At 40.4% G+C, this 22,900-nt stretch overlaps 1 long non-coding RNA gene across 3 annotated transcripts in view; it reads left to right on the forward strand.

Annotated features, from left to right (window-relative positions):
• Positions 1-7,828: 7,828 nt before the first annotated feature.
• LOC135321033 (uncharacterized) overlaps positions 7,829-22,900 on the forward strand; it is a 243,699-nt gene continuing 228,627 nt past the window's right edge. For all 3 annotated transcript variants that reach the window (XR_010380443.1, XR_010380441.1, XR_010380442.1), the window contains exon 1: positions 7,829-8,433. This is a non-coding gene — a long non-coding RNA (uncharacterized LOC135321033). The remainder of the gene's footprint in view (positions 8,434-22,900) is intronic.

Genomic DNA, 22,900 nt, shown 5'->3' on the forward strand with positions numbered 1-22,900 from the left:
TTAGTCTACACATCGAAGATGTTCAGTGAACTCCACATAGAGAAAACTCAGATTTCTGCAAGAAATAGTCAAGAAACAGCCTTTAATGCAACTAGAGAGAAGCGACTCATCATATATAAGGGACGCTCAATAATATTAACAGGTGGTTTCTCATCAACAGTGGCGGAGACCATATGCAGAGAGATAATATTTTCAATTTGCTGAAGAAAAGAGATGCCAATGATAAATAATTTACCAAATTATGTAACTGGGATAAATTGTAAGGATCAAAATATTGTCTGCATTCAGAGTTCTTTCAAAGAATCCACTTTAAAGAAACTGAAAGTGGAAATTGTTGCTGATAATTTCCTTTGTTATGCAAAAGCCTTGATGCAGCCCCATTTTTTAATTTTTACTTTTGTTTCACTTGCCTAAGTAAATATATCCAAAATTATTACTAAGATCAATGTAAAAAAGCAACCGCCTATGTTTTCTTCTAGAAGTTGTAAGGTTTCAGGTCTTACATGTAAGTTTTTTATCCATTATTACTTTATTTTTCTTAATGGTGTGTAAAAATCAAATCTGGTTCTATTGCATGTGGATGTCCAGTTTTCCCAAAGTACTAAGCACCATTTATTGAAGAGGCTATCCTTTCCCCATTGTATATTCTTGCCTCCTTGTTGTAGATTTATAGCCCATGTAAGTGTGAGCTTATTTCTGGGCTCTGTGTTCTGTTCCATTGATCCCTGCATTTGTTTTTGTGCCAGTGCCATACTGTTTTGAGAACTATAGTTTTGCGATTTAGTTTGAAATCAGGGTGCATGATACCCTCAGCTTTCTTCTTTTTCTCAAGATTGTTTTGGCTATTGAGGGTCTTTTGTTTCCATATAAATTTTACAATTATTTGTTCTGAATATTCCTCTTGGTAATTTGATAGATATTCCATTAAATCTGTAGGTTGTCTTGCATATTATGGTCATTTAAAAATATTAATTCTTCCAGTCCATGAAAATGCTATATCTTTTCATCTATTTCCATCATCTTCAGTTTCTTTCATCAGTAACTTACCATATTCCAAGTATAGATCTTTCACCTCCTTATTTACATTTATTAGGCTTTGAGAAAATAAATCCTCCCACTTATAAATAGTTAAACCACTTTAATTTGGACTCTAAAGATGGATTCAAATTTACTAGAAATGTGCGGAGTAATTGGGTTAAAAAATTGTTTTAACACAATTTAAATCATGTCTGGCAACGTCAGGTACTTAACTCTGTGTTCGTTATTTGTCAGTTCCATGAAGTCACGAACCACGTGTGTCTCCCTTGCTGACCACTGTATCCTGAGCTTGCCCTTATCCTAGAAACAATAAATATTTGGTGAACAAAGTATAATTGCTGGGCTAATTAATTTCACTTTTACATATACATTTATGTATGTGTTGTATATATGTGATACATAGTAAAATATATGCTAAAAAAAGTGTAGGTGTCAAAAATTGTGAAGTGTTTAGCTTATTTGTAAGTTAACAACTTAGCCTGCTACAGTCTTATTGATGCTGGTAGAAAATAGGGGCATGTTGGATCAGAGATGAAAGACAGAGTATTACCGACAACAGAGTGTCTGCACATGTGCCAGTTCCGAAAGCCCCAGTTCCCTTCGAGTAAAAGGAAGAGAGCCAGGTGACACTTAAACACACAGTGAGATACATTCTAAGAAAGGAACCCCAAACGTGGGGAACCTGAATCTTTTGAAAAGGAGGTAAACTTGCCTGCCACTTTGTTAGTAGAGAGACACTATCTGTGTCTTCCATAGCTGATATAAGTTTGTGTGTGTGTGTGTATAATATATATATGTGTGTGTGTATATATATTATATATATAATATATATAACTATCTTTATCACTTTATAGTTTAAAGAGCTGGAATTGTCTTATTCCATCATCTGATTTTTTTTATGGGTAAGAAGAGTGAGGCTTAAATTGGGTCTTTGACTTCAACTCAAGTTTTAAAACTAGTGTGCAACTAATTTGACATTAGAGTTAAGCTCCCCTGATACCTAGTTAGTGTTCTTCACAGTGTACAGTGTACATCTCACTATTCCATACAGATGAGTAAAATACTTGAATAGGTAGAGCTGAGACTAGAGCACAGTATTGAATTAGGGTTTGTAGTCTCTTTAAAAGAAACCAAAAATTAGAACACTTGACCCTGCTGTAAGTATGTTTTGACTCCGAAATTCTTAATATTTATATATTATTTGTCTTTATGGTAAATATTAACTTGAAAGACATCATATTACACACATGCATTTGCCTGAAACTTGGCAGCTTGATAAATTGTTAAGATAACTGTGTCATATGTTAAGTTTTTTGAAAAAACAACCCAAACATAGATCCTAATAAAAGAATGTTACACATTTCCTTTTAAAGGCTAAAAAAGTATTTATCAGGACTATTAACTTACCATATTCTAATACCAAGGATAAATAAAAACTGAACTTAGGGTCTTGTTTGTACTTAGATGGTCTTCCGAATAGGAAGGCATTCTTGATGCAATGCCGTAAGCCACAGTAACAATGGGGCATTGCAGGTGAAAAATCTGCAGATGGAAGCCTTCACCACAATGTATTACAACTGTATGATGCAATATTTCCTGTACAGAAATAAGGTTTGGTTAACTATGTTTCCCAAGAGTAGATCACATTAAGATATTATAAAATCATGATTTGCTGTATTTGAAAATTTGTAGTTTCTCAACTGGCTCCAATATTTTAAGGTTTCTTTTTTTTTTTTTTTTTTGGTATGATTTCAATTAGTTGAAGATGTATAGAAGCTTTTCTTTTCCTTTTTCAAAATCAACTAAATAGCAAATACATTTAAAAGAGTATTATAAGCTAAAATATTTGAAATTACATTCATATCTTTATTTCATGTTATTACCAAATGATCGATTTTTACTTTGAAGAAGACAAAAAAACTGACAAATGCCATTATGAGAATACATTTTACTTTTAATTGATCATTGAAAACCAGTTGTTCTGTATATTCTGTATGAAGAATTTGTTTTTTCCTGTTAGAATGATAAATAAATGATTGTAATAAATGTTCTTCATACTTAAAAGGACAGTTAAGTCCAGTCACAATCATAAGTAGAACACAGTCTTCTTTATTTATAAAGGCAAAGCTGGTGTTTTAGATTGTTAGGTTTTAATGTTTATATTGCTGTAATTTTATCTTAATGTGTATAATAATATATAGATACACATATATCCTTATTTCGATAATAATATGTAATAAATTATCCTAATGTATGTAATGATATAATGTCTATATATTACATCTTTCTGTCATGCATCAATCCACTATTTTATGCTCAAACCTCACATTCTCTGTTTTAAATATCCGCATAGCTATACTCCACCAGTCATCAATTAAAACCTTTTTATCTACCTCTTGCTTTTCCATTGGATTCCCCAAGGGGGAATATATTTGTTCTTATCACCACCTTGACATTGTGATAAACGTAGTATACATTTTTACTTGGTTAATGAGGTAAAATAACTTTCTATGAAAAAAATGAAGATTTCATAGTAATTACTCTTTCAAATTTATCAACTAGGAATGTTCCAGTGTGAAAATCCCTTTACCAATTCAAGGGTGTGTGCCAGAAATAATTTTTTTTAATGGTGCTTGAAGTATTGTATAAGAAATAAACTTTTAAGCTAAGCAACAAGTATAAAAGGAAAAGCTGGGGAATGAGAAGTCCGCTCACCGTGTGAAAAGCTCCAGTAGATTCCTGGGAAAATAGTAGTCTATGAACATGCATAGGTCTGTGCATTCATCCCTGGCTCTGCGCATGCTAAAAATGATGTAAGAAGGGCCTATGCTCTCACCTGTGGCAGATCTTAAATCTCTGCACAGGCAGGAGAGGAAGGCTAATTCAGAGTCGTGGGTATGCCTCAACGGCCACATAGAGCCCCTCAGCAAAGACTTTGGGTGCTTACTTATTTCAGGCCTTTATGGAAAGAAGAATTATTTGAAAAACTAATGGCTGAACACTTCTCAAATTTAATAAAAAATATTAGTCTACACATCCAAGAAGTTCAGTGTACTCCACATAGACATAACACAGATTTCTGCATGCTATGGTCAAGAAATAGCCTTGAATGCAACTAGAGAGAAGCGACTCATCATATATCAGGGATACTCAATAAGATGAACAGGTGGTTTCTCATCAACAGTGGTGCATACCAAAGGTAGAGAGATAACATTTTCAAATTGCTGAAAGAAAAGTGCTGCCAACGAGAAAAAAATTGCCAAATTAAGTAACTGGGATAAATGGTAATAATCAAAATATTGTCTGCATTCAGAGTTCTATGTAAGAATCCACTTTAAAGAAACTGGAACTGGAAATTGTGGCTGATCATTTCCTTTGCTGTGCAGAAGCCTTCATGCAGTCCCATTTTTTAATTTTTACTTTTGTTTCCCTTGCTTAAGTAAACATATCTCAAAAATATTACTAAGATCAATGTAAAAGAGCACACCACCTATGTTTACTTCAAGAAGTTGTATGGTTTCAGGTCTTACATTTAAGTTTTTTAACCATTTTTAATTTATATTTCTTAATGGTGTGAGAAAATCCAATTTGGTTTTTTTGCGTGTAGCTGTCCAGTTTTCCCAATGTTCCCAGCACCATTTTTGAAGAGGCTATCCTTTCCTCATTGTATATTCTTGCCTCCTTTCTTGTAGATTTATTGCCGATGTAAGTGTGAGCTTATTTCTGGGCTCTCTGTTCTGTTCGATTGATCTCTGCATCTGTTTTTGGGAAAGTACCATACTGTTTTGATAACTATAGCTTTGAGATGTAGTTTGAAATCAGGGTGCATGATACCCTCAGCTTTCTTCTTTGTCAAGAGTGTTTTGGCTATTGTGGGTCTTTTGTTTCCATATAAATTTTAGAATTATTTGTTCTGAATAATGCCCTTGGTAATTTGACAGATATTACATTAAATCTGTTGGTTGTCTTTCAAATTATGGTCATTTAAAAATATTAATTCTTCCAGTCCATGAATATGGTATATCTTTTCATCTGTTTCCATCATCTTCAGCTTCTTTCATCAGTACCTTACAGTTTTCCAAGTAGATATTTTTCACCTCCTTATTTACATTTATTCCCAGGTATTTTATTCTTTATGATGTGATTGTAAATTAGATTGTTTTCTTAACTTCTCTTTCTGGTAGTTCGTTGTTAGGGTATAGAAATGCAATGGATTTCTATATATTAATTTTGTATCCAGCAACTTTACTGAATTCATTGATGAGTTTTAATGGTTTTTTTGGTGGCATCTGTAGGATTTTCTGTGTGTAGTTATCATGCCATCTGCAAACAGTGACAGTTTTACTTTTTCCTTTCCAATTTGAATTCCTTTTATTTCTTTTTCTTGTCTGATCACTGTGGCTAGTACTTCCAATACATAAATTGGGATAGTGAGCATCCTTGGCTTTCTCCTAATCTTAGCAGAAATTCTTTTTTCACAGTTGAGTATAATATTAGCTGTGGGGTATAAATGACTGGGATTAATTGTAAGGATCAAAATGTACTCTGCATTCAGACTTCTTTCTAAGAATTATCTTTAAAGAAATAATCACTTGAAACTTGAAATGATACATTAACAGGTCTATTTTTCTTCTTTAATCTAAAAGTGATTAGTTTATAGAGCATAGGATTTATAGCCAAAAGGTCTGCCATTTACTAAATGTGTCATCTTGAACATATTACTTAACTTCTCTAAGCCACAATAACTTATCTGTACAATGAGAATAATTTTCTCTTCAATAAGATAATGTATAAGAACAATCTTTGTAAAGTATAAAAGGCTTTTTTTCTACCACAGCTTCTTCCATCATTATTATTATTGCTCCTTCCAAAAACACAGGTGATGATGGAAGCTTTTCTTACCTCTATGATACACCTCTTGATTGGTGTCCTGGGAAATCTGGAAGTGTGGTGGGAGGGGTGATAATTGATGGTATCCCCTGCTTTAATCAGGCTTTAAAAACTTATTCCTGAATGGAAGCTCTAGCTTTCTGCACACTAACTAGCCCTACACAGTCAGGTAGGCTGCCTCTATTTTGTCATAATATAAAGAAAAGGACAGCTGAAGCAGATTGATTGATAGAATAACACTTGCTATACAGTACCACCTCTTTATTATGTATGTGAATACAGAGAGCACACTTCCTTTGTATCCTTTCCCTAGGTTTCTTGGTGGCACTGAGTGGGCAAAGGGGCAGTGGCCCAGCTTCAGCAGCTCCTGCACAAAGAATTCAGAGCTATTTATCTATGAGGATAGATGGGCAGTTGCAACCCTGTTAATAGTCTTAGCAGTACAAGTTAGTAATAAAAACAAATTAATTGCCAAAATATTCTTTGTACCAAAAATATTTTTAAATGGCCAACACACATGCAGATCTTCCCAAATTAGCCATCAAATGGAAACAAATTGTGGAATCACATTTTAAACGCAAAAATGCATGTGCTCTTACCAACTGGCAGATATACAACTTAAAATATATTCTTATGCGAAGAGCGCACATGCTTCGAGTACAGTTTATTATGTATGGCTGGCTAATTTTTTAGGTCCTGTCAAATAATGGGTAGGAAAACAAAATGTAATAAAAATATATATGACCTTGACAGTCATTTGAAATGTACCATGTGTTACATGTGGAATGTTTTCCAGTGAAATCAATTTACTTGTTCCCACTCCCCATGACTCAGTACTAGATAGTCAGGCTTTCTAAACTATTTTTTGGCAACCAGACTTTCTTGGAATAGTCATCTTTCTTTCAAGTTATTCAGTGCAGGCATTAATAATAAGTCCTCAGTTATAGATATGTAACTAAAGATCATTCACATCATCTCTTTCAAACCTAAAAGCACGTAATAACGTTATTTTAAGTAGATCACACAAAATAGAGCCCAGAGTTATTCCTGAGAGTAATTAATTGCTACCATATGAAGCACAATATGACTGCATTAGGTTTTCAGTTTAATTATGTTACTACTTACCTAGAGATTAGTTGGGCAATGTCTGCTTCTAACTGAAAGGGAAAGGAAGATTAGTGAGCTGACCAGAAGTTTGTTAAAAGTGGGTGTGATTACAAAATCTGGCGGGAGGGCTCAGTATATAAAACAAGACCCTTTTAGAGTAGAAAACTGTGAAGATTGTTGCCTTTTCAGCACCTATCTTCATTCATAAATTTAAAAACTATCAAGTGTGTACCATGTACCAGACTCTATTGGAGCAATAGGTCCAGTTCTTTAAGAATGCTCGGCAGAGAACACACGGACCAAGAGAGAGAAAGCAAAGAAAACTATTTCCTGAGAGCTGAGCTAGCACTATTTCTAAAATTCTTTGAGGAGACACAGGCAAGACTCTTTTTTTTTTCTAGTTTACATTGAAGTTTAAAACCGATTTCTCGGGGAGGGTAGAGCTCAGTGGCAGAGCGCATGCTTGGCATGCACGAGGTCCTGGGTTCAATCCCCAGGACCTCCGTTAACAACAACCCCAAAATATAAAATCTATTTCTCATGGAGTATCACTTCAGAGCTACGAGGGTTTAAAAATCATTGGATTCAAACTTCTTTTCTAGAGGAACGCCGTCAGCGCCGTGGGGCTGCATTTCTTCAGGCGGCGCGGAGGACAGCCTGCCCCGGGGTCCTTGGAGCGGGAGCCGTGGCCACGCCCCCTTCATTGTGGCGGGCGCCGTGGCCACGCCCTCTTCCTGGGGCGGGCCCCCCACCGCCCCCGCCCCCATCCCCGCCCCGCCTTGTTCCAGTGGCTTCCAGAAGGGACCTATGCCGCCGAGGGGAAGCGGAGCGGTGCGCGCTGTGTGTTCTCCAGGCCTTTTAGGAAACGTGGAGTGGCTCCTGGGGCCCCATACACGCGGAGTTACAAGAAAAGGGGCGTTGGAGCCTTCGAGGGCATAGGTACTGTTCGAAAAGACAGGCCCTGCGAACGGCACCACAAAGCGGTGGCGGAGGCGGTACCCAGCGCAATGCCGGCATCGCTGTGAACGAACAAGGGCCCGGTTCCCGCCACGCAGAGCCGAAGCGCTTCCTGACTCGTGTCGGTGGAGTGGTCGGAGAAAGAGGGAAGCTGGAGAGGGCTCCGGTGAGGCAGCAGCCTGCCCCGGGCCAGAGGCGGGCGGCTTGAGAGCCGAGGGGAAGGAGCCAGCCCCTCGGAAGCCCCGCAGAAGCCCCGCGAAAACCCACTCCTGTGAATTCATGGCCCAATGGGTGTAAAGAAAGGAAAGACTTGCGAGGGGCGGCCGAAGTGCCCTGTTTCCGGAGGTGCAGTTCCCAAGGAAGCCTGAGTCAGCGATCATCGCCAGGAGCTGGCCTTCCCGGACGGACGAGGGGACAGAGCACCGTGAGAACCAGGGCCCGGTATGGTTCCGTCCCCGGGGGGCTCAGAGCCGGGAGAGCGGGGCTGAGGGGGCTGAGGAGGAGCCGCGCAGGATCATGAAAGATCTGCTGTATACTTGGCTGCTTTGCTCTTTGCCAAAGTTATGAGGGGTGACAAACTTTCTGAAAAGGGCCAGATAGTAAATATTTCAGACCTGGCAAGGGACATACATCTCTGTCAAATATTCCTTTTTTATTTTTATTTTTTTATGGTTCTTTCTTTAATTGAAGTAGAGTTGATTTACAGTGTTGTGTTAATTTCTATTGTACAGCATAGTGATTCGGATATATATATTCTTTTCCATTATGGTTTATTATAAGATTTTGAATATAGTACCCTTGCTCTGCAGTGGACCTTGCTGCTTATCTATTTTATATATAGTAGTTTGTATCTGCATATCCCGAACTCCTAATTTATTTCTCCCTTCCCCCTTTCCCCTTTGGTAACCATAAGTTTGTTTTCTATGTCTGTGAGCCTGTTTCTGTTTTATAAATAAGTTCACTTGTCATATTTTAGATTCCACATATAAGTGATAGCATATATTTTTCTTTGACTTACTTCACTTAGTATAGATAATCTCTGGGCCCATCTATGTTGCTGCAGATGGCATTATTTCCTTCTTTTTTATGGCTGAGTAGTATTCCAGCATTATTATTATTATTATTATTATTATTATTATTATTATTATTATTATTATTATTATTATTACAGCTCTTTAAACACATTAAACCCATTTGTCACTTGCAGGCTGGATTTGGTCCACAGGTCAGCTTGCTGACCGCTGTAGAGAATGGGAGGCATTGTAGACATTTAAGCAGGAAAGGACGTTATCAGATTTGTGCATTGGATAGTGTACTCTGGTGGCAAGCAGTGTGGCAGAGATTTGGTGGGGCTGAGGTGTAGGGAGAGTTAGGTCAGAAGGGATGTGTAGAAGAAGACTCTAATCATGATGGTCCAGGGAGAAATAATGAGGGCCAGGACCAGGGTGGTGGCAGTGATGCCAGTGACTTCTTCATAGCTGGGCTGGATCACACATGCAGGAGTGAACGGGCATGTCATAGAGCTACCTTTCTCTCTTCCTCCTTCCCAACTCCAGGAGACATCTTCTTGTCCACCTAGGGTGTGAGTGACAAGCAGAGGAAGGATACCTTAGCTTAAGTCCTCCTGTGTCCAGACACAGCTTCACCCTGGGGCACAGCTTCACCCTGGGAGACAGAGCCCATCCCTTTCCTGTGGACCCCACATGCCAGGTTCTCCCTCCAGCTGGTGGCAGCCGTAGGAGGGCAGCTCCCATCCCTCCTGCCCCTCCTCAGGCTTCACACTGGGCTATGCCTAAGTCTCCTCTTCTTTGAGAACAGAGTCTTATTTTTCTCTTGAAAATAAGCATTTCCCCAGAATATCTCACTGTATGTGCCGCCTCCACTTTATTCTAATTGCCCTCAGTGCCATGCAGCTCAAGCCTGACACTTTTCACCCTGCTTCTTCTGTTTACTTCCAAGAAGAGTTTCCTGTTTCAGGTGTAAAAGATGGGACTAGGGCAGAGGGACCCCGGGCAGGGTGGAATCACGTCTTATCCTTTCGCTCGGTGCCGATGACAATGGCCCTCCTTGTGGGAACCGGGCTGCCTCCCAGCAATTTGTGTACGTGGTCTTTGCATGTTTTTTGTCACTTAGATTTCTGAAGCTCCTCACTGACGTGGGTCCCTTTTATTCCAGGCCCCATCTTGCCTCCCCTTATCTGCTAGTCCTCCTTTCTCTGTACGTGCCTCTTTCATCTCTTCAGGGTTAGCTTTCTCCCCCCAGGACACGAACACGTTGTTTCCAGATTTTCTCGCTGTTCCCAGGGTAGAACTCTTGCCCTTTTTACTTGTGTTTCCTTCTCAAATACTTTCTTGCAATTTCTTGAATTACGTTTGGAATGGTGAGTTGCTCATTCTGGTAGGACTTGTTTTCAAATACTTCAAATATCTGTGACAACAGGTTACGTTTTCGCTTTCCCCTTTTTTGCTATTTTACTTGATAAAACTTTGCCGTTGACTTTGGAGCTACAAGCGGCTCCCCTTCAGTGGTGCTTGGTAGGGGTGCAGGCCTCATTGTATTGACTCCGGTCCTTGTTTATGTAACTTAGTTTTGAGCATAAGTACCCTCACTGATAGATCACTGAGCAATGTTTCCACGGAGGATGTCTTCTCCTTTTGCACAGCTGCTTTAGTCAGTGGCTCTGATCTCTGGGCTTTTCTTTATTATTATTAAACTCATGAAGCAGAGCTGTTACATTTAGCACAAGTGCCCTCTGTTGTAGCTGAAGACAATCCCCTGTTCTGCATTCTTTGGAAGTCACCTATCTCCCCTGTTCCAGAATCAGCTTCGGGACAGAACACATTTTCTTGGTCGCTTCCTGATGGAGACTGGATTTAAGGGGTAGAATCAGAGGAGCTGTGGTTTGTGCAGGCTGAGAATCCAGAAGCGGGTTCTCTTTCTCCATCCATGTGAAGCTGGGTAGGGCAGGAGGAAGCTGCAAGTGGCCTGCCTCTCCCCTCCCAAGCTCTGGAGCTGACGCTGGGCTGGATCACGGTGGGCTGTGGGCCGGGAAGTACAGCTCTGGCTTCTCCTGAACCTTTCTCATCCTGCTGAAAGATTGGGTTTGGGGCCTGCTGATTAGGGACTGTGGTTTTGCTGGTGATTTTTGTTTTTCAGGAAAGACCTCCAAGCTAAGGAGAAAGTGTGAACACTAGCTTTGCTTGGATATGGTACTTTTCAGTGAAAATCACAGCATTTCATCTTAGTATTTGCACCCTTTGCTCCCTCAGCCCCAGAGCAGCCCCTGCCTAAATTTCAGGCGTTCCCCAGGACAGCTGAGCCCCTGGGCACCCAGTGTGGGAATCTGAGACACAGCCTGTGGGCTGCTTAGAAGACAGGGAAAAGGTATCCAGGGGCTTTGTAGCTTCAGAACTCTCTGCAGGGCTGCAGGGGTTTAAATTGAAAATCCAGTCCCTTACAGGACAATATGCATTTCAAGCAGAAAGGGGATTTCAGAGATCATCAAATCTAATGTCTGTTTCATAGATGTGGAAATAGAAACCCAGAGGGATTAAGTTGTTTGAGGTCATATGTTGGATGACCCCCAGAGCAGGACTTGAAACCTAGGCCTCCTAACTCCCAACCTAGTGTTTTTCTCATGGAGGCATTCATAGAGCATGTTTATATTTTGGTTTTTTAAATTATTATTTTTTTATTGAAGCATAGTTGCTGTACAGTATTATATAAGTTATAGGTGTACACTATAGTTATTAACAGTTTTTAAAGGTTATACGCCATTTATAGTTATTTTAAAATATTGGCCTCTATTCCCATGGTGTACCATATGTTCTTGTAGCTTATTTTATATCTAATAGTTTGTACCTCTTAGTCCCCTACCCCTGTATTGTCCTTCCGCCTTTCCTCTCCCCATCGGTAACCACTAGTTTGTTCTTTGCATCTGTGACTCTGCGTTTTTGTTATATTCACTAGTTTGTTGTATTTTTTAGATTGCATACGTAAGTGATACCATGTAGTATTTGTCTCATACACTGATGTTTAGATTGGTCCCTCTTTTTGTTCATGGAATAATTCATTTATCTCTAAACTTTTTTGGGGGACTATCCCCTATATCCTATTGCTGTTCCAGACATCAGCTGTGACAGCTTTGTGAGGTCACTTGTCATTAGCTGTATTTAGCAGTGTTTCTGGTTTTATAGGTAAATTGAAGCACTAGAACCATAGTCTTTCCGAATTAGAACTTTTTACAATGGGAAAATGTAATTTAAAAAAGGTTTACATTTTAGTTCTAGTTCTGTTAGAAACTGCCCAATTTCAGATGCATTTCCAGGGGGCTTTCTTTCCCTGTTTACTGAGAAACGTAAACTGTGCTGGGGGCACGATGGTCCTTGAGCTGTAGCTGTCAGGGTCTTCGCTGTCTACCCTCTGAATGACATGCTGTCTCTTGGGCTGCACGGAATGATCAAAGTGAGGTTGCCAGTGGGTGACCTGCTGGTCTGAAGCTGTTCTCTCCCACCTGCCTACTTACAAGGGCTGTCCCAGATCACAAGAGCGTGTCAGCCATCTGCTGGTCTAATCTGCTTCTATTCTGAGTTTAGGGAAACAAACAGAAGGCAGAAGGCAGAAGGCATAGGACCTGCAACAGAAGGCAATATTTTGGGTGGTGTCATAGTTAGGGGGTTGGGTTTACTATGAGTTAAAGGCAACATGCAGGGCTAGCTGATCACTCACCATCATGCAGTCTTGGCCTAAAGGCCTTTTCCTTGCCCGGCACTGGATATGAAGGCATTTGACCATGGAGCATCTGGGACTTGGGTTTGCTAGGGTTGGCTCCCTGCATGTGGAGGTGCATGAGAAGCTAGCTGAAAGCCTAATGAATGGATTTCAGGAATTTCCAGGAATACATGTTCAATATGCCACTTTGGTTGAAAAATTAATAAATATAACTTGTGGGAATGAATGAAGCCGTTAGCAGAGCGTTTCTCCATTGGCAGAGAATTTGTAGCGTATGTGTGCTTGGAGCCTTTGGGAAATAACAGAAACAAGGAGCACTTTGTTAAGCACCCAGAACGTGATGGGATACTTTCTGTGTATCATACTAGCCTCTGCATCACCACTCTGGATGCAGCACATATAGATTGTTTCATTTCCAGGTTGTTGTTGTTTTTAACTTGAAATAGTCCTTTGACTTGATTTTAGACCTCAGTTTCATGGCCAAAGCATACATCCTGGAGGAATAGTTATCTCTTCTTTCCCTAAAACAAGGACAACAACAGTATACTGGCTGCATCTTGTATTTATAAAGCGACATTTCCACATCTGCCCTGTGCATTTCTGTTAGTCAAGTGGTTGTAAAGAAGGGAAAGATAAAAATGAAAGAAACGGGAGTAATTTAAGGAAAGAAAAACTTCCTTTTTATTAGGTTGCACATGATACCAGGTATCATTTTTGTATAAATACTATGGAAAATATTTAACCTATTCATACAGGTTAAGTAACTACCTGATAAGCTTTGTAGGGAAAGTTTGTTTAAATGCTCTCATTAAACCGTGCCAGGCAATTTTTCAGATTATCATATACATAACCATTAGGAAGCTGAGGGACAGAAAGAATTTCTGGTGGACAAATACACTTGTTCATTGTAGAAATTGTTGCTACTTTATATGTCAGAGAGCGCAAAGCAAGTCAAAAAGTCAAAATAACAAGGTTTAGATGGAAGCCTTAATGATACAATTTAGTCTTCAGTGAAGGCAAAGGTAAATTCCTTCAGCTGTTGGCTAGAGGGAATCGAAGGGCAGGATATTTTAGGTTGGTCTCTGTCTATAAATAATACATGAAATGATTAGACAGCAAAGGCTGAGGGGCCTGGGGGATGCAAATAGAACTTCTGGGAGACTGGCCAAACTGTGTATTAGGATAAAATTTAGCAGTGTTACATTTGTAGATTTCATCTTTGAGTGGCGTGATCTTATAGTTTATCCCCTAACCAGGAAACTTTGAGAGTGGAAGTGGACAGTTTTAATAACTATGGCAGGACAGTGTGTGCAACCCAGGACCAGCATGGGACACCCAGCACGTGTGGCCACCTTTCCTTTGAACCTTACTTTATACTGAATGATTTAAACACAGAGAATTAAATAGGCCATTATCTTTTTTTGGAGGGGCTAGGAGATCTTATGCACAATTTAAAGGGCTTGTACTGTTTCTGTTGTATCGAAGAAAAAATGTTTGTAAAACCATCAGACCATAAAATGTATAACTTAATGTTATATTATGTTATACATATTATATTATAAAATGTTAAAACCTTACTTGCATTTACCAAGCAGTGAAAGACTGCATACAACCTCATCCCCCACAGACAACCATTATTGTCTTTTTATCTACCAGTGTGGATTTTACTTTATTAGGTAATCTATCATCTATCTACATACTTACCTGTCTGTCTATCTACCTTCCTATCTATATTTTAACATAAAAGGGATCCTGCTCTACAAGTTGTTTAACAGCCTGATTTTTAGTCACTTTAATATTGTTAACTTGTTAATATTATTTATAGTATGGCTATCTTTCCTTTCAGTAAATGTTATTCTTAGTAGCTGTATAGTTTTTCATTAATTCAAAAAGTATTGGAATTTATTTAACCAGTCCCCTATTTATGTACCTTTGTTTCCAATGTAGTATAAACAATACTATGTTAAATGTTTGGGGCGTATATACATTTTTTATACTTATTTGATTATTTCCTTAGAATTTATTCCTAGAAGTGAAATTGCTGGATTAGAGAGCATACACACACACACACACACAATATTATATATACCCATAATATATATACATATATGTAAATATTATATATTATATTGTATTTTTCCAAGCATTAGTAATTAATTTTCCATTTAGTATGATTTTATAAATTTACCCATCCACCCTAAGAGAGTAAGAATTCCTGTTTAATCATATCAGGGCTAACAGTGGATATTAATAATTAAAGTTTTTTTGCCAATCTGAAAGATACAAAAGAGCATTTTGATTTAATACCCATTTCTGTGATTATTAGTGAAGTGAAACATCTTTGAAACTGTTTATTGGACATCAGCATTTCTTATGTCAATTGCTTGTATCAGTCCTTTAGGTATGTCCGATTTTCACAGGCCTCAAACAAAAGAATGCAAATCACAGCCCTCTAAGGCAGTTCTTCTCCCCATGTCCTGCTTATTAGCATCATCACCTGCTCAGAGTTGGCCTTCACGTCTCTCAACTTCTCCATCCACTTGGACACCCAGTTATGGTCTATTTAACTTCTGAAATGTTTCTCAGATAGATTCCTCTTCTCCATTTCTTCAGTGACTGATCTAGTCCAGCATCCTTTCTTACTTTACTTTTGTCGGCTCTGAACTGGTAACCAAAGGCCACGGATTCTAATGCATCCAGAGACAGAGCCCTGAGGCCAGGGGTCAAGTTTCCCCAGATCACATAAGAGTCATCATGATTGGACTGGCTGGGCTATTACTCATCTTTGTATCCCTGGTGCCTGACACATAGTAAGTACTTGACAAACAAAGGATGAAATTGCTTTTCTCATCTCTGGTTTTTCTCATCTTCTAGATTGTTATCAGAATTCTCTCTTCAAAACACAAACATGATTGCCATTCTCTCCTCTTAAGAATTGTTGCTTGTGCCCCATTTACTGTAGCTGGATTTCTCAATCACAGTACTGTTTACATTTGGCCCAGATAATTCTTTAATGTAGGGGGATGTCCTGTGCCCTGTAGGGTGTTTAGCAGCATCCTTGGCCTCTACCTACAGATGTCAGTGGTACTCCTTGCCCGCTTTGGTGTAACAACCAAAAATGGCTCCAGACATTGACAAATGTTCCCTGGGAGATGGGAGTGCTGTGCCAGATCACCCCTGGTTGAGAACCACGGGCCTGTGGGAAGAAGCCAGCACTGAGCATGTGTGTCATTGTGCTCTGCTACCTTTCCAACCTTATGTACTGCCTCTCCTGAGCTTCCTGGCACATGCCGATCCCTTAGCCCCTGTGCAGCTTCTCACGTGCTGGATTGTCAGCCCTTCAGTGGTGAGCGAGCCCAACTGCCACGACAGACAGGCAAACACGTGTTGGATCAGATGTAACAGAAGTTTACTTTTGCTACAGCACTGTAGGTTTGAACATGTTGGGGAAGCAGCCTTCCATCTGTCAGTCCTTCAGAACCTAGAAGGGCTGAGGCTCTGCCATCCTTGATACACAGCTTCCAAGACAGCCCTGGGGATCATCTCCATCCTACCTGACAAAAGAAGAAAAGAACACTGGGGAGTCCATGAAAGAGATGCTTATGGCCAGGATTGAAAATGGTACACATGCCCTCCACTCCCATTCAGTTGGCTTGAACTCAGTCACATGGCCACCCTTAAGTGCAAGGGAGGCTGGGACATGTAGTCTAGCAGATCGTGGATTTTCAGATCTGCCAACACTTTCTGCCACAATCAGCTTATCAGTTCAGCAAAACCTTGATGGCCCAGCTCAACTCATAATTATGAATTATGATCTCTCCATGATCTCTTTTGTACACTTTGCTTATACTAGTGTACATTATAGTATGATTGGCATGGTGTAAAAATCATTTTTTCTCATTGACAACTAGGATATTTCCTGGTACATGGTGGGTGTATATCTGTTGAAAAAAAGCAAATGGATAATATTGATTTATATAGTATTTCATGGGAATGCCTCCACCACTCACTGAGGTTTTTTGTTTGTTTTCTGATCTCTGTTCCAGGAATCAGAAATACTACTACAGTTGTCTCACTAATAAAAAGGTGAGACAAGCTGATTTGCAATTTCTGGCAGAAAACTCAGCATCACTTGAGGCCTAGGAAAAGTGGAATGAAAGTCTGTCTTTCCTGCATGCCTCTTCTCCTGGTCTCCCCAAATCCCTTGTGCTGTCTACAGACCACTTTTCCACCGGCTCCCCCATACTGTCCCCAGCCCCCTTCCATCCAGTTCCTGGGGCTCAATGACTTAATCCTCCTACCAGAGATTTGCATTTAAAAAGGAGTGATTGTTAACCCTGAGGAATAATTGACTGATGAGTTAGTTATATTGGGAAAGAACTTGGGATCCTGATTCTGAAAGGCTACCTTTTTTTTTAATCTACATTTGTAATTTGACATTTTCCTAGGAAACACAAGCAATAGTTAAAGGGAGAAAAATGCCTACCATGTATAATTCTAGAAAGATTTCTTACAAATGGGAATTTTGTACCTTAGAAGTAAACAAGTCTTCTTTTGAACACTGGCTATATAATTGCCAAGGTAAACGGGAGTCAAGCCCTATGTGCCTATGATGCCTGCTGTTCTTACTAACTAAAATGGGGTAAGAATGAAAGTATTTCTGCAATAAATGTTCAGGGGATTTGAGCACCCATTTAAGGCTGTAACCAGGCCAGAATTTCCTTTTTGAGGCCAAGCAGAATCTGGTCCAAAAACATAAGCACAACAGGAATGTTTCTGGTCATTTTTCTCAAATCCACCAGACGGTTCCCACCAAATTTTCCTACAAACTTAGCCTGTATACTGCATCTGCAAGACAAGGGAGAATTTATGTCAAATGTACCCCCCAACCCCAAGTTACTTTGACAGTTGCAACCCTCACTTTCTTCTCTGCTCGGATTGACATCTGAGAAGGGAGACCACAATTGCATACCATTTTATAGATCCACGTGATTAAAACCAGTTCTCCCTATAGGTCACATCGTGTATGAGAGGCACGGTTTTTGTCAAGAGACCAGCTACCAGCAGAAAGGGTTTTGATGCTATTGCTAGTAAGAAATTAGTAACTCGATATTAGGTCTGTTTTAAGCCAGCTGTATAATTATACTGCTTCAGCGGTAAACCAGACCTTTGAGCCAAGGGTAATTTAGAAATTCTAGATCTGTATTCTTCTCCCCTCTTTCTTTAATGTTCATCTTTGCTGTCTCTCCATCTTCTGCCTTCAAACATATAATTTTCCTCCATTCCTTCCTCACCCCTGGCTCCTTGTTTCTGTGACCCTCTGTCATAAAAGGACAGATGCATTCTGTTCCCCCTCATCCTGGGAGATCACAGGCAACAGTCAAGGCTGTGTATGAACACATCTAATTCTGAAACGTTTGCCACTTTTTGAGGGTGTCACCAGCTCAGGCTTCTAGTTTGCCTCTGGGATTGGAGGTTAAACTGGGGCCTTATCCTGTGTGCCCATGAAGTAACCTGTCTTCAAAGACTAGGACTACACTGGAGATGACTTTCTGCATCTCTTGAGCTGTTCCTGGTTCTGTAAACATTTTGTACTCAGAGCTCTTTTGATATAGAAAGATTTATTAAATACTAAAAGTGAAAACCAGGGCTTCCCTGGGGAAAATTTTGTATCTCACTTGTGTTTTCCCTCGTATTCTTTCTCCCAATTTACTCCCTAAACCCTCCTCTCTCTTTTTTTTTTTTTTTTTTTTTGTGATTGTTTTTCTACTCTTTTAAGCTTCATTTTGGGATGGTTAAAAAAAAATAAAACAAAACAACACCTCTCTTAAGTACACCCTGAAAGCCTAAGTTTTCACTTCAGCTGCAAATTGTCCAAACCACATGCATCTCAGCTGAATGCTCCTCCAGCTGGCCTCATTCTGCCAAAGACCCTTTTTCATACCTGATCGAATTTCTTTAGAGTATGGCTAGAATTACTATCTTTAAGAGATCACTGTCACCAAATTCCAGATCATTCTTTTGCACGGCAAGAGAGGTTCCTTTGTAACTAAATTTGATAGCATTTTTTCCTCCAGAATTGCCTTCTTCCTTGTTTCTTCCTTTACTCTTTCTCAGTCCACCTTTGCACTCCTCCCAGGTAGCCTGATCAGCACTTAGTCTGTATTTCCATCTGTGTGGGTCTCTGTCTTGCTTGTCCTAATCCTCAGCCACCCGTGGTACAGAGGGGCAGCCAAAGTTTCCTTCGGAGACAGCTGTTTCCCATTTCAGGAGTCTCAGCTTTGTGGCTTTGTTGATTGTCTTCTCACCTCTAGGTTCGGTCTGACTTGTAGCTAAAACATAACTAACCATTTTGCTAAGACCTCCAGGGCCAGTGCCTAAGCTGTCAGCTGCAGGCCCTCTGCGAGAGCATCCTGCCATGCAGATGCCACCGAAGCCCCATAAGCCACACACCACCCCCCGACCCGGGGGGAAGTTAAGGCAATTTCACTAAGGCCCACTGGTGAGGAAAATTGGTTGATCAAGTTATTTCTAAGTGGCTTTTCAAATCTTCTCATTATTCTGGGGAAGGGAGTTAGATTGTCAAGGCCTGGTCACTTGCCCCCAGATAAAGCCAAATCCACAGGAATCCTGTGAGTGGAGAGGCTTGGAGGCTATACCTTGGAAAAAAAACACAAGGCCCAGCTCAGCAAGGCTGTCCCTTGGTGCTGAATGCAACCAATTCTTGCCTGTTTTAAGTGAAAACATCCTGGGATGGGGAAGTGTATTTTGAGAGTGGAATGCTTTGTATGTAGTTCCTTGTACTTGGGGGACAGCATGGTGTGTTAATAAATGAGAGTGCTCCTTAAAAGTCTGCTCCTTTCAGCTCCCAGGCTGTGTCTGCTCAGGGAGCCCAGTGATAAAGATCATTAATTTTTTTTTCTGTAAGTAAGTGAATCAAAGGGAAGCTTCCTTATCTGCATTGTCTGGATGCCAAATTAGGTTGCATACTTATTAACTCTTTGATAGTCTCAGCTGCCAGAGAGCCTTTTGCATATATGCACATATATATTTATATGCACACGCATATATACACATATATACATATGCACACAAATATATAGGGAAGTTATAAATATACAGCCTTTCCCTTTTATATGTATAAAAATGAAATCTCCTTGTATATGTCCATCTGCCTGCATATTTTACCTGTCTCCATCATATCTGTACAATGGTGGATGTGTCATGTAATGTCTCTACATCCAGTTTGTCCATCTGTGAAATAAAGTAGTTGAGGTTTTTGTTTTTAAGCTGGTATTTTTGGTAGGGCAGTGCTTCCACTGTAATCCAGCACAGTTCTGGGCACGTGGTGACCCTCAGAGCAAAATGACATGCTGGTGTGTAACAGGAAATATCCACTTCCTAATGTTGTGTTGAGTCCTAACATTCCATTATTCTGATATTTTTAGGGAGTTCTGTTGGGTCCTGGCAGCGAGAGGAAGGAAATGATCATCAGATCCTCATGCATACATATTCTAAGAGTCGAGATAGAATACTGTGGATTGCAACTCACCTGGTTTTACAAACAAGACCCAGTCAGGTGAACTTCCTCTTTTCCTGGAGACCTAGGTTGGCCTGCTAGGTTAAAGGCAGTGGACAGACTTCATCTGGCTTGACAGTGAGACTTTTGACTCAGTCTTGGGCAACATGCTTATCAATAAACCTCAGTGGCAGGCCCCTTTGCCTCAAACCCAGGTTGCTGTGTTCACTGACCCCTGTGCACCATCAGCGTCTTCAGACACACGGCTGTTAGCTCACACGTCTTCAATGTCACTCTCCACTTTAAAATCCAAGAGTGGCCTCTCAATTGCCTTTCTGACAATTTTCAGGGCCCTCAGCTTAGCATTCAGGCTTCACTGGGTTTTTGGTCATCTTTTCCTTCCAGCTTTATCTTTAGGACAGACCCATCTCTCCAGTGAAAAGTCTTCTAATTGTTTCACTCCTCCCTGTGACACTCCCGCTCCACCCTACATTAGTTCTGTGCTAGGGTTGCTGTGTGGCAAAGCTGGAACACTTCTCATGCAAAGCCAGTGTCTCCTCTGCCCCATCCTGACCTCCCCTTTGAAGCCCAGATCGGGACCTGCCCCCTCCATTGAGGTGTCCCTGGTGGGCTTGCAGCAAGGGAACCTGCCTTCCTTGGATTTGTCCACCTTGGATTTGTCAAGGCATTTGTAGTCTGCATGACACCGTTTGCCCTTGTTCCTCCAAACCTGGTCCCTTCAGAGCCCTTCTGGAGGAGCCTGGCAGAACCTGGAGAGTGTTGGAGGGAACCAGGGTGGGGATAAGAGGCTGGAGCCCGAGATGTCTGGGAGGGCTTAGAAGTAGAGCTGCTTCACTTGAAAGAGAAAAAACAGAAGCTAATTTCACAGAAGTCTAAATATGTGATTAAGTATCCAGTCTGCATGTCCACTAACAGTGAGGGTAGGAAGACAGACGTGGTGTGCGAGGGGAGGCCACGAAACTTCCTCAGTGGCAGTGTCTTTAAGATTGGCTCTGATGGTGTTGGTCAGACCAGAGACAGAAACTGGAAAATGTGCCTCCCTCTTGTGGTCCATTGTAGCCCAGAGACTTAAAGCTTTTTAAATGTCAGGCGGATATTTGACTTGATAAAGTGAAAATTAAAAAACAAAAACATACTGGTATTTAGAAGTCATTTTCATAATCCTATGAAAATTTTCCTATGTTTCTCTTAAGCTGGGAAATGGAAGCAGCCTTCAAATTTGCATAGTTAACAGATCTTGTGTAAGTGTATAGTTGTTTATGGAATTAGTTATAAAAATGGAGAAGTAGAAGGACTTGACAAAGTTAAGATCTTTTATTATTAGAAATCACCTTTTTTGACTTGGGTTTTCTCTAACTTGACCATCAGGCAAATAACAGTCTTCATAACCAGAGGGTAAGTTGGGCTGTGGGTATCATTTCAAAGTGATTCCCCCTTCCTTTCCCTCTGCTTGTCTCTAGTCAAGGGTCATTGACCTAAATCTTTCATCTCTGGGAGGGGTCCTTCTAACCCATCGGACTGGATTCTTGGGTAAAGTTTTTCTCCATCTCAGTTACTTTGCTTTTTTTTTATAGGGAGCTCTCCTCTGAGATCAAAGACAATCTATAGCAATTTATGAGAAACAAAGGAAGTGGGAGAGGATGCTAAGCTATTTTAAGTAGGGGTGGGGTCTGAAACAGTGAACCTGTCAGAATATCTGGCCTCTGCTGTGTCTAAGAGCTGGGACGAGGTGCAGCTTCTAGGTGTGGGGGGAGGGACATGCGAGCTTGCTCTGTGGAACTGGTCTTCACACCATCTGATCAGCGTCCCCAATGCTGACTGCATCCCCGGGTCACCTGAGTTCCTCTTGAATGAAACAGATGACTGGGCCTTACTTAAATGATTTAACAGGTCCCCAGCAAGTCCAGTGCCTTACAGGTGTCCTGACACCATGGACCCAAACAGCACGGACAGCCATTGGCCCAGGTCCCTGATACTCAGTGGATTTCTTTGTTCCTCTTCCTGCCAAATGCACTTGCATTTTTCAAAGGGCTCCAAGACAAGAACCTGGTTAATCCAGACTCCAGTACATTCATTGGAGAAGAATAAAGGGGAAATTTACAAAAATGAGAAAGCTTCAGAATAAGACTACATAAATTATTTTGGAGACGGTTTTTCCTTCTTGTACAATTTTCAGAGGGATTTTGTAACACACGTGCACACACAGTCAGAGAGATGAGTAAACAGGAAAGAAAAGATTGACTTTTACTACTTGCTGGTTTAAACTTAAAATTTTTTTCTTTATATTTTGAGTTCTCCCTTTTTCCCCTTAGAAGATATCAAGCTGTTTTCAGGAATAATAGGTGTTTGGTTTTGGGGGATGATGAAAAGCATGACATCACCATGCTATTTTGATAGAGTGAGAGAAATATGCCAGTTTTAGGGCAGCTTCATTTGGTTCTGTGTACAGAGGAGCTGAATTGTGTCTTTTTTGAATTTGGCTTCAGTTGGGGCTGCAGCTCTTCCCTGGAAGGATAACATTTATTCAGAGCTAATTTGTAAACTTCATTTTCAGTTTAAGGTCTGGAATCTAAACTGCTGTTCTGTCCTTACAGGCCGCAGCCCAGAGGCTCTGTGAGCATTTCAAAGAGGGTCAGA

Source organism: Camelus dromedarius, chromosome 3 (assembly GCF_036321535.1).
Source record: "Camelus dromedarius isolate mCamDro1 chromosome 3, mCamDro1.pat, whole genome shotgun sequence".
NCBI lineage: Eukaryota > Metazoa > Chordata > Mammalia > Artiodactyla > Camelidae > Camelus > Camelus dromedarius.